We start from the raw sequence: 9,470 nt of genomic DNA on the forward strand, positions 1-9,470 counted from the left end.
TTAAAGAATTTACAGTAAGGTTAGTTTTTGACTCTATTTTTTAAAAATTTATTTTTTTCAAAAATTTGATTAATTGTTTAAAATATTTTTAAAACTTATTTATATTTAATATAATCAGTGGGATGGTTTTAAAATTTTATTTAAAGTTTAATTAGTGTTTTGGCAGCCCATACTTTTCATGAGTTTGACAGTTCTTACTCTCAAACTCATGAATGAAGTATCCCCTTCCCTGATTGGCTGCACAGTGCTCACCTGATCCCAGCCGGCACATCGCACTAACTACGCCGCTGGATCAGGTACATTGCGCCGACATCTGAACTGGGCCAGTGACAGGAAATGCAAACATGCCCGGGCTTCAGATGTCGGTGCGCACGCGCGGCAAGCTCCCGATCCTAATTTCAGGGCCCTAATTTCTGTTAAACTTTATTGCTGCTCCCGCACTTCATAAAGAACAGAGCGTTCCCTGCCACGGGCATTCAAAAACCTTACAATTATGGCCAACCTCCTGTAATCGCGGCTTTCACCCACTAGCGCTCTTTTCACTCATCCTTTATTTGTTTCAATCGCACACTTCAACAGGCCTGTTAAGATTAAGGCGGAACGCTTTCGATCTTACTGCACCGCACCAGCGGGCCAATATTTCACACTTAAGCCCTCGACCTTAGCTAGGTAGTGCTGCCCGTCGCTCATGCACCTCAACTGTTTTGGGAAATGCGCCAACCAGCAAGATAATAAAATCCAGTTCTTCAGTTAACAGGCCCTCTATCACAAGATTCCCCAAGGAAATTTCATGAACAATCGGACCGCTCTCCTTCCGAAGGCCGGCCCCGCTTTCACAGTGCTTGTTTGTTGAGCGATCCCCCAGATCTAAATCTATCGAGTGGTTTCAAGGCACTAATGTACATTGGTGAGAATGGGACATGTGCCCTCGGGAACAGCGATGATGGAAGAGAAAAATTAAATGCCTTTCATGACCACCGGACGTCTCAAAGTGCTTTACGGCCAATGAAGTACTTTTGGAGTGTAGTCACTGTTGCAATGAGGGAAACGCGGCAGCCAACCTGCGCACAGCAATCTCTCACAAACAGCAATGTGATAATGACCAGTTACTCTGTTTTTTGTTATGCTGATTGAGGGATAAATATTGGACAGGACACCGGGGATAACTCCCCTGCTCTTACTTCGAAATAGTGCCATGGGATCGTTTACATCCACCTGAGAGAGCAGACAGGCCCTCAATTTAATGTCACATCCAAAAGACGGCACTTCCGTCAGTGCAGCACTCGCTCAGTACTGCACTGCAGGGGCAGCCTGGATTTATATACTCTAGTCCCTGAATCTGAACCCACGGCCTCCTGCCTCAGAGACCAGGGTGCTACCCACTGAACACAGCTGAGCTAAGTAGGTAAAAGTGAATGTCAGATTAAGGGAAGACCGCAGGAAAGTGACAATGAAATAAAAGGAGGAAAATGAAGAAGGGCTAGTGGTTGTGGAAGGAAGGAAAAGCTGGAAGAGGCGAGTGCGAATTATGGAGAATAAGGCACAGGTCTGTGAGAGCGTGGGTTTTGAAGGAATAAATAGGTTTCACCACAAATAAGACAGATTTCTTCCTTTAATAAATAATGATGATTCTCTGAGTTTGATTAGCAGGTGCCACAAGGGACAGAAGATGTAAAGCAAGTTGTGCCGTGACTCAGATTCCAACCGAGGTTGCTGCAAACACAACGCAGAGTATTAACCACTATACAATCACGGCGCCACAGATCATCCTCCTACCAATTACTGTAAATCTGTGCCCCCTGGTTATTGATCCTTTTGCTAATGGAAATAGGTCCTTCCTATCCACTCTCTCTCGGCCCCTCATAACTGTATACACCTCAATTAATTCTCCCATCAGCCTCCTCTGTTCCAAAAAAACAACTCCGTCTACCCAATCTTTCTTCATTGGCAAAAGAACCAGAGGGGAGATGATGGGATTTTTTTATGTTGCGAGTTGTTATGATCTGTAATGCTCTGCCTGAAAGGGTGGTGGAAGCAGATTTAATAGTTACTTTGAAAAGGGAATTGGATAAATACTTGAAGAGGAAATGTTTGCAGGGTATTGGGACGATGGGCCAAATGGCCTCCTTCTCTGATGTATGATTCAATGTTTCTGTGAAAGGTTTTATGAAAGTATTCATGCAACTGAGGCGGATCAGTTTCCCGCTCCACTATCCTGCTTTATTTTAGTGCATTTGTGGCTGTGCTATTTCAACATAATTGAAACGATTCAGAATTCGCAACCCAGGAAGCTCGAAGGTGGCGACCACTGATGGCGCGGTGGCCCAGTGGAAAGCCGTCGGTCTCGTAAACCGAAGGTCATGGGTTTGACCCCCATCCGTGCCAGGAGAGGTTTTATCACCTTTAATGTGACTTTTATAAATTTTTCTCCTGATGAACTCTATCAAAATCGTTCATAATTTTCAATATTACTATCAAATCTCTTCTTGGCATTCTCTGCTCTAAAGAGAAAAATCCCAGCTTCTCCAGTCTCTTCACATAAATGAAGTCCCTCACCCCTGGTACCATTCTAGTAAATCTATTCTGCACTCTCTCCAAGGCCTTGACTTTCTTCCTAAAGCGTGGTGCCCAGAATTGAAGACAATACTCCAGCTGAGGCCTCACCAGTGTTTTTAAAGTTTTAGCATAACATCCTTGCTTTTGAAATCTATTAATAAAGCCAAGGATCCCACGTGCTTTTTAACAGCCTTCTCAACGTGTCCTGACCGCTTCACAGATCTGTGTACGCACACCCCATGTCTCCCTGTTCTTGCGTCCACTTTAAAATTGTACCATTTAGAGGCGGTTAATAAGCTGCAGGGGAAAGCTTTCTGACCAGTTTCGGGGCCAGTGATCTCCAGAGGGAGCCGATTAACGTCAATAATTGTTCACGTTACAATTGTGCCATTTAATTCATTTTGCCTCTCCTCATTCTTCCTACCGAAATATATCACTTCACACTTCTCTGCGTTAAATTTCATCTGTCACGTGTCTGCCCATTTAACCAGATTGAATATGTCCTCCTGTAGTCTGTTACTATCGTCTTCACTGTTTACTACATTACCGCCTTTCGTATTATTTGCAAAATTTGAAATGATGCCCTCTATACCCAAGTTCATCAATCTTCATCAAAAAGAGCAGCGGTCCTACTATCGACCCCTGGGGAACACCACTCTAAACTTTCTTCCAATCTGAGCATCTAAAACATCTCCCTGCACAAACTTCCTGACCTGCGCAGCAATTCAAATAGACAGAGTGAGAAGCAAAAGCAGAGAAATTTCAAAACTGAGATCGATAGATTGTTGTTAGGCAAGGTTATTAAAGATTACGGCAACAATGGAGTTAAGATACAGATTAGTCGTGACCGAATTGAATGGCGGAATATATTCGAGGGGCTGAATGGTCTATTCCTGTTCATGTGTACAGAGATCGACACACACAAATCCAAGCACAGCTGCACACACGCACATAGCTGGATAGATAGATAAACAGAGATGGAGAAAAAAGGCACACAGACAGGGAATGAATCTGAGTCAGATAGAAAGATAGTGACAGAGAGAGAGCGAGACTGCAGGGAGAGAAACAGAATACGAGGCAGAAATAGGAAGAGAGAGAGAGGCAGAGAAGGAGGAACAGACAGAGAGTTACACAGAGAGGGAGAAACGAAGAAACAGGTGCAGAGATAGCGAGTCATTGGAGTGCATAAGATTGCGCACGTCTGCCTCTCTCTCCAGGCTTCCCATCTAAGGAGGAGACCTTACAGGGAGCCTGTGGTCCCAGTGATTCCCCATAGTAACTCACCCCGGGACAGGCTGCGATTGCATGTTGCTGTTCAGTTATAAAGAAGAAGGGACACCGTCTGATAGAGATTCAGACAGAGAAAAACAAACAGACAGAGACAGCGAGAGAGAGGGAGAGTGAAATAGGGAGAGAAGAATAGAGAGGGAGAGAGAGAGAGAGAGCGAGAGAGAGGGAGAGAGAAATAGAGAGAGAGAAATAGAGAGAGAGAAGGAGAGAGAGAGAGAGAAAGAGAGGAAGAAGCTGTTGCGAATTTGCTGTAGTTTCCCAAGTCCAGGGCGGGAACACCAAGTTCTAACACAATTGGCGGTAAAGCGCTTTGGGTCATTCTGAAGTCGGGAAAAGCGATAAAATACATGTCCTTCTGTTGATCATCTTTACAAACTGCAGGGGATAACAATTAAATAGGTTGACAAGGATGTCTATATCTCTCTCCCGGTCTGTCCCTCTTGCTCTCTCCCTCTGTCTCTCCCTTGTCCTCCTTCCCTCTCTCTGACTCTCTCTTTGTCCCTATCGCTCCCTCTCTCCCTCTCTCTCTCCCTCTCTCTCTCACATACCCGCAGAATAGCGAATCCCAGGGTCAAAGAAGGAAACAGATTTGTGTCTCTGTCCTGTTTCAAAATCGCAAAATGAAAGAATCCCACAATGACGGCTCGGGCAGAATGTTTCTGCGGGGAGTTTGACCTCCACCAGAGGTGGCGAGAGACAAGGATGCGAGGCTATTAAGAGGCTTCGTGAAAGTAATAGCATTAAAATCTGGAGCCTAAAGCAGGTGTGGATCTATGAATCTTTCAGACACTTTATATCGAATTTAAAGCACAGGAAAAGGCCATTCGGCACAACTGGTCTCTGCCGGCGTTTATGCTGCACACGAGCCAACTCCCAGCCCACATCATCTAACTTTCAGCATATCCTTCTATTGCTGTCTCCCTCATGTACTTACCTAACTCCCCCGGAAATGCTTCAATGCTATTTACCTCAACTATTCCTTATGGTAGCGCGTACTATAAGTAAATAACGATCTCCTTAACTCCCTACTGTGACGATCTTATATTGATGACTTCTAGCTTTACTTAGTGTGACACACGAACTTTCCAATCCCCGCAAGCGCCTGGAGAGAGAGAAATCCATTAGGAGCAGCATTCACCGCCTGGCCTGAAATCTTGCTCGGTTTAACCGTCTGTTGTCAGCGGATTGCAGCACATCCAATGGTGAAAATGAGCGACAATATCCGGAAACAGTTAACAGGTCAGTGTGTTACAGAGCGGAACGGACAGTAACCTAACTATTATAATTATATCACATTTTCATCTTCTATACCCAACGGAATACAAGCCTAGTCTGTGCAACTGTTCTTGATAATCTAACCTGTTTAGCCCCGGTATCATTCTGGTCAATCTGCATTGCACCCGCTCCAAGTCCAATATATAATTCCTGAGGTGTGGTACCTGGAACTGGATGCAGTACTCCAGATGTAGTCTAAGCAGAACTTTATACAACATATGAACATAGGAACAGGAGTGGGCCATTTAGCCCCTCCAGCCTGTTCTGCCATTCAATGGGAACATGGCTGATCTGCGACCTAACTCCATATACCCGCCTTTGGCCCATATCCCTTAATACCATTGGTGAACAAACATCTATCAATCTCAGATATAAAATTAACATTTGATCCAGCATCAATTGTTGTTTATGGAAGAGAGTTCCAAACTTCTACCACCCATTGCGTGTAGAAGTGTTTCCTAATTTCACTCCTGAAAGACCTGGCTCTAATTTTTAGACTATACCCCCTAGTCCTAGACTGCCCAAGCAGTGGAAATAGTTTCTCTCTATCTATACTATCTGTTCCCCTTAATATCTTGAAAACTTCGATCAAATCTCGCCTTAACCGTTAAATTATCTGGAATACAACCTTAATTCGTGTAATCTCTCCTAATTTAACCCTTGGAGTCCGGTTTTCTTTCTGGTAAACCTACACTGCGCTCCCTCCAAGGCCAATATATGTGTAGCTTTCAAAAGCTCTTATAATAATTTGCCCGTGACTGCACAAACCACTCTGGGTACAAGTATATTGTGTATAATAAAACAGGGTTATTAAGCATTAAACTTCCAGTAGAAAGAAGTAATACTGAACAAGAAGATAGTCACAGTCTGTTCATTGAACCCTGGTGTTCCTTCCGAGTGACTGTGGCACGGTCTTCTGATGTATCTTGCTGTGTTCTGTTGACTGAAGCTCGCTTCTTTGGGTTCTTGCTGTGTTCTGCTGACTGAAGCTGCTACCAATATCTGATTATGCGGTGCACGCTACTTTCTGTGTTCAAAACATGTATCTTTATACCCTTTTTCCTCTCGTCTTGCCTACAGGGTAGTAATTAACACTTGATAAAAGTATTGATTCCCTCGTTAGCCATCGTATGACCTTGTTAATCCCACTAGGTCTCTTTCTGTGCACAAAAAAGTACCCTTCACTTTTCTCAGAACATTTTAAAAATTGTTTTCTAAACAGTCTGTCCATCCTATAGCTGTACCAATGAAGGATATCTCCAACTACTATCTCTTTCTCTAGTTCTTGTTTGTTTAAGCATAATATTACTGAAATCCTCTTCCCCACCAGCCTCCATAAACTTAGCACTGCATTCCGTTACTTCAGTAATTGAAAACACAGCAGTTTCAGTCAGGTTGGCATAATTTCCCATCCTGCTTTTCTCTCAGCCATTCGTCATGTTATACAGGCATGTAGGCTTTTAACATTCAATTTCACATATTAAACTTCTTAATAATGTTTACTAAAACCTACAGGTACACCCTATCCTACATATGGTTACTGAAGTGTGGTATCTCAGAACTGCTCACAGTGCTCTAGGTGTGGTCTAAAACCTCACCCAATCGACCCGGCCAAGCCCTGCTCACTTGCTTGTGAGAGCTGCCCCACAGAGTAGTCAAGTAACAACCTGACATAGTCATACTCAAGGAGCCCTTCTCAAAGAATCACACCTTTCAGCCAACGTCCCAGACTTCTCCATCACCATCCCTGGGTATGTCCTGTCCCACCAGCAGGACAGACCCACCAGAGATGGGGGTCACATGTCCCATTCGTACCAATAGTCATTGGTGCAAGAATCCAGTCGATACATTTAGATCTGCATGACTGCAAATTCTCCAATCACTGACTCTGCACCATGTGTTTCACCTCCGCAATCATTATTGCGCTGGTTTTGTGATATTCAATTTGTGGTGCAACCACAAGTCTAAAAGAATCGCATCAGTCATTACAATAATGTTACACCTCTGATATTTAACTGTAATAGAAGATGTTGAGAACAGTACGAGTACGCTGCAGGATAATGAATATAAACAGCAGGAATATTGCAATAAAAGTAGAAAATGTTGGAAACACTCAGCAGGGCGTGCAGCATCTGTGGAGAGAGACACAGAGTTATCATTGCAGATCGATGAGTTTTCATCAGGACTGGAACAAGTTAGAAATGTAACAGGTTTTAAGCAAATACAAAGGCAGGCAAAGGGGGAGCGGAGGAAAGAACAAGGGGAAGGACTGTGATAGGGTGGAAGGCTGGAGAGATTAAATGACAAAAGTGGTGATGGTGCAAGGCTACCGGGGTGGTATTGGGAGAAGCAAAGAAACAAAAGATGGATCCAGAGGAGGTGTAAATGGCAACAGCAGAATCATTACCAACAGCTGCTGGCCACAAAATGGGAACAGTGGATATGAACTGAAATTGATGAACTGAAATTGATGAACTGAAATTGAGTCCGGATGAAAAGATGAGGTGCTGTTCCTCGAGCTTCCATTGAGCTTTATTACAACAGTGTAGGAGGCCGAGGACAGAAGCTCAGAGTCACGCTTGTGGTCTGGATGAAGGTGTTCCACAAAATGATCACCCAATCTGCGATTGGTCACCCGAATGTAGAGAAGACCCACGGTGTGAGCAGCGAATACACTTTACTACATTTAGAGAAGTACAAGGACTTCGCTGTTTCAGCTGGAGCGAGTGTTTGAGGCCCTGGACGGTGGGAAGGGAGGAGGTCAAAGGGCAGGTGGTACTTCTCCTGCGCTTGCACGGGAAGCTGCCGTGTGAAGAATCAGCCTCAGCCTCTGCTCCCTGTTCATCGGCTGTTGAAAACTTGTCTCCAGATTATAAACTGATTCTAGGTTAGAGATAAACATTCAGGGTAGAGCCTAAACACAGCGGTTGGCATAAATATATCTAACCAGAGGCAGCGTTAAATCTCCTGTATTGCTCAAATGCTTCAATATATCAATATGACAATAAATGTGTTCAAATACAGTGGGGGATTTAAAGCTGATTCAGGGCCAGTGGTTTCCAATGTGATCTTACATGTGGCTCTCTTGCCTCTCTCTCCCCTTCCTCCCACACGCTGCAGGTTTTCATACTCTGTTTGAAATCTGCTGCTCTGGGCCAGTGCATTCCACAGTCTCACAACCCTTTCTGCAAATACCGTTTCACTACTTGACTTCTAAGCCTATTGGTTCCGGGTATAGAAGATAAAAAGAAAAAGGTCTTGCATTTATATAGGATGTCCCAAAACAGCTTTACGGCCAATGAAGTACTTTTGAAGTGTGGTCACTGTTGTAATTAAGGAAACGCGGCAACCATTTTGCACACAGCAAGATCCCACAAACAGATATGAACAGATATCCTGTTTACTGATGTTGACTGAGGGATAAACATTAGCCAGGACACCGGGGATAATTACCTTGCTCTTTGTCGAAATAGTGTTTCCTGTCCACCTGAGAGACCAGACAGGGCCTCGGTTTTTCATCTCATCCAAAAGACGGCACCTCCGATAGTGCAGCGCTCCCTCAGTATTGCACTGAACTGTCAGCCTAGATTTTTGTGCTCAAGTCTTGGAATAATTCGTGGATTTCAGGAGACAGGAGGAATCTCCCCCAAGCTCCACCTTAAACTCTGCACAGTCGCAGGACTTGAACCATAAACCCTTCATTTTCTTTGCATGTATCTCTCTATCTCTTCCTAACTATTTCTTTTTTCTCTCTTTTCCCCTGATAGATTTCGCAGGCTTCCTTTAACGGCCACTGCTGATCTAACCTGTAACACCAGTAGAAAATGGTAAAGGAAGAAATAATGACTGAGGCGGCAGGGAAAGTAATTCAGAAAAGTATAATGGAATGAATAAAATATTTCAAGTAGGTGCGCAGATTGAAGCTGGCCTGTTCTTCAATCACAATTCAGGCGATCTCATTGGCCATTCCCATTCTCTGAAGGGCTTCAATGAACCAGTTGTGGCTTTGCTGCAAAATTTCACCACCGGAATCTGGCTAAATAACGACTCGGGTGGGACTCGAACCCACAACCTTTGAATGCCTTTAAACATTAACTAGAAGTCCAATGCGCTATCCATTGCGCCACAGAGCCGATGACATGCTAGGGTTTCAAATTACACTATACAGGGATAGTTATTCTTCGTCAAATGCAGTAGCAAAATACTGTGGCTGAAATCCGAAATAACAACAGAAAACGCTGGAAAAACTCAGCAGGCCAGGCAGTGTCCATGGAGAGAGAAACAGAGTTAACGTTTCAGGTCGATGACCCTTCGTCAGTCCAGAATGATGCGGGACTGATTAACTTTTG

General features: G+C 44.0%; 2 non-coding genes across 2 annotated transcripts; one reads left to right on the top strand and one right to left on the bottom strand.

Moving 5' to 3' along the window:
• The first annotated feature begins 2,313 nt into the window (after positions 1-2,313).
• trnat-cgu (transfer RNA threonine (anticodon CGU)) lies at positions 2,314-2,385 on the top strand. Its single transcript has one exon. It is a non-coding gene; the product is annotated as a tRNA-Thr (tRNA).
• Positions 2,386-9,165: 6,780 nt separating this feature from the next.
• Positions 9,166-9,254, bottom strand: trnar-ucu (transfer RNA arginine (anticodon UCU)). Its single transcript is given in 2 exon segments — positions 9,166-9,201; positions 9,218-9,254. It is a non-coding gene; the product is annotated as a tRNA-Arg (tRNA).
• Between the last annotated feature and the right edge of the window lie 216 nt (positions 9,255-9,470).

Source organism: Somniosus microcephalus, unplaced genomic scaffold (genome assembly GCF_052327205.1).
Source record: "Somniosus microcephalus isolate GS21.2 unplaced genomic scaffold, FLI_Smic_1.0 unresolved_chr1, whole genome shotgun sequence".
NCBI lineage: Eukaryota > Metazoa > Chordata > Chondrichthyes > Squaliformes > Somniosidae > Somniosus > Somniosus microcephalus.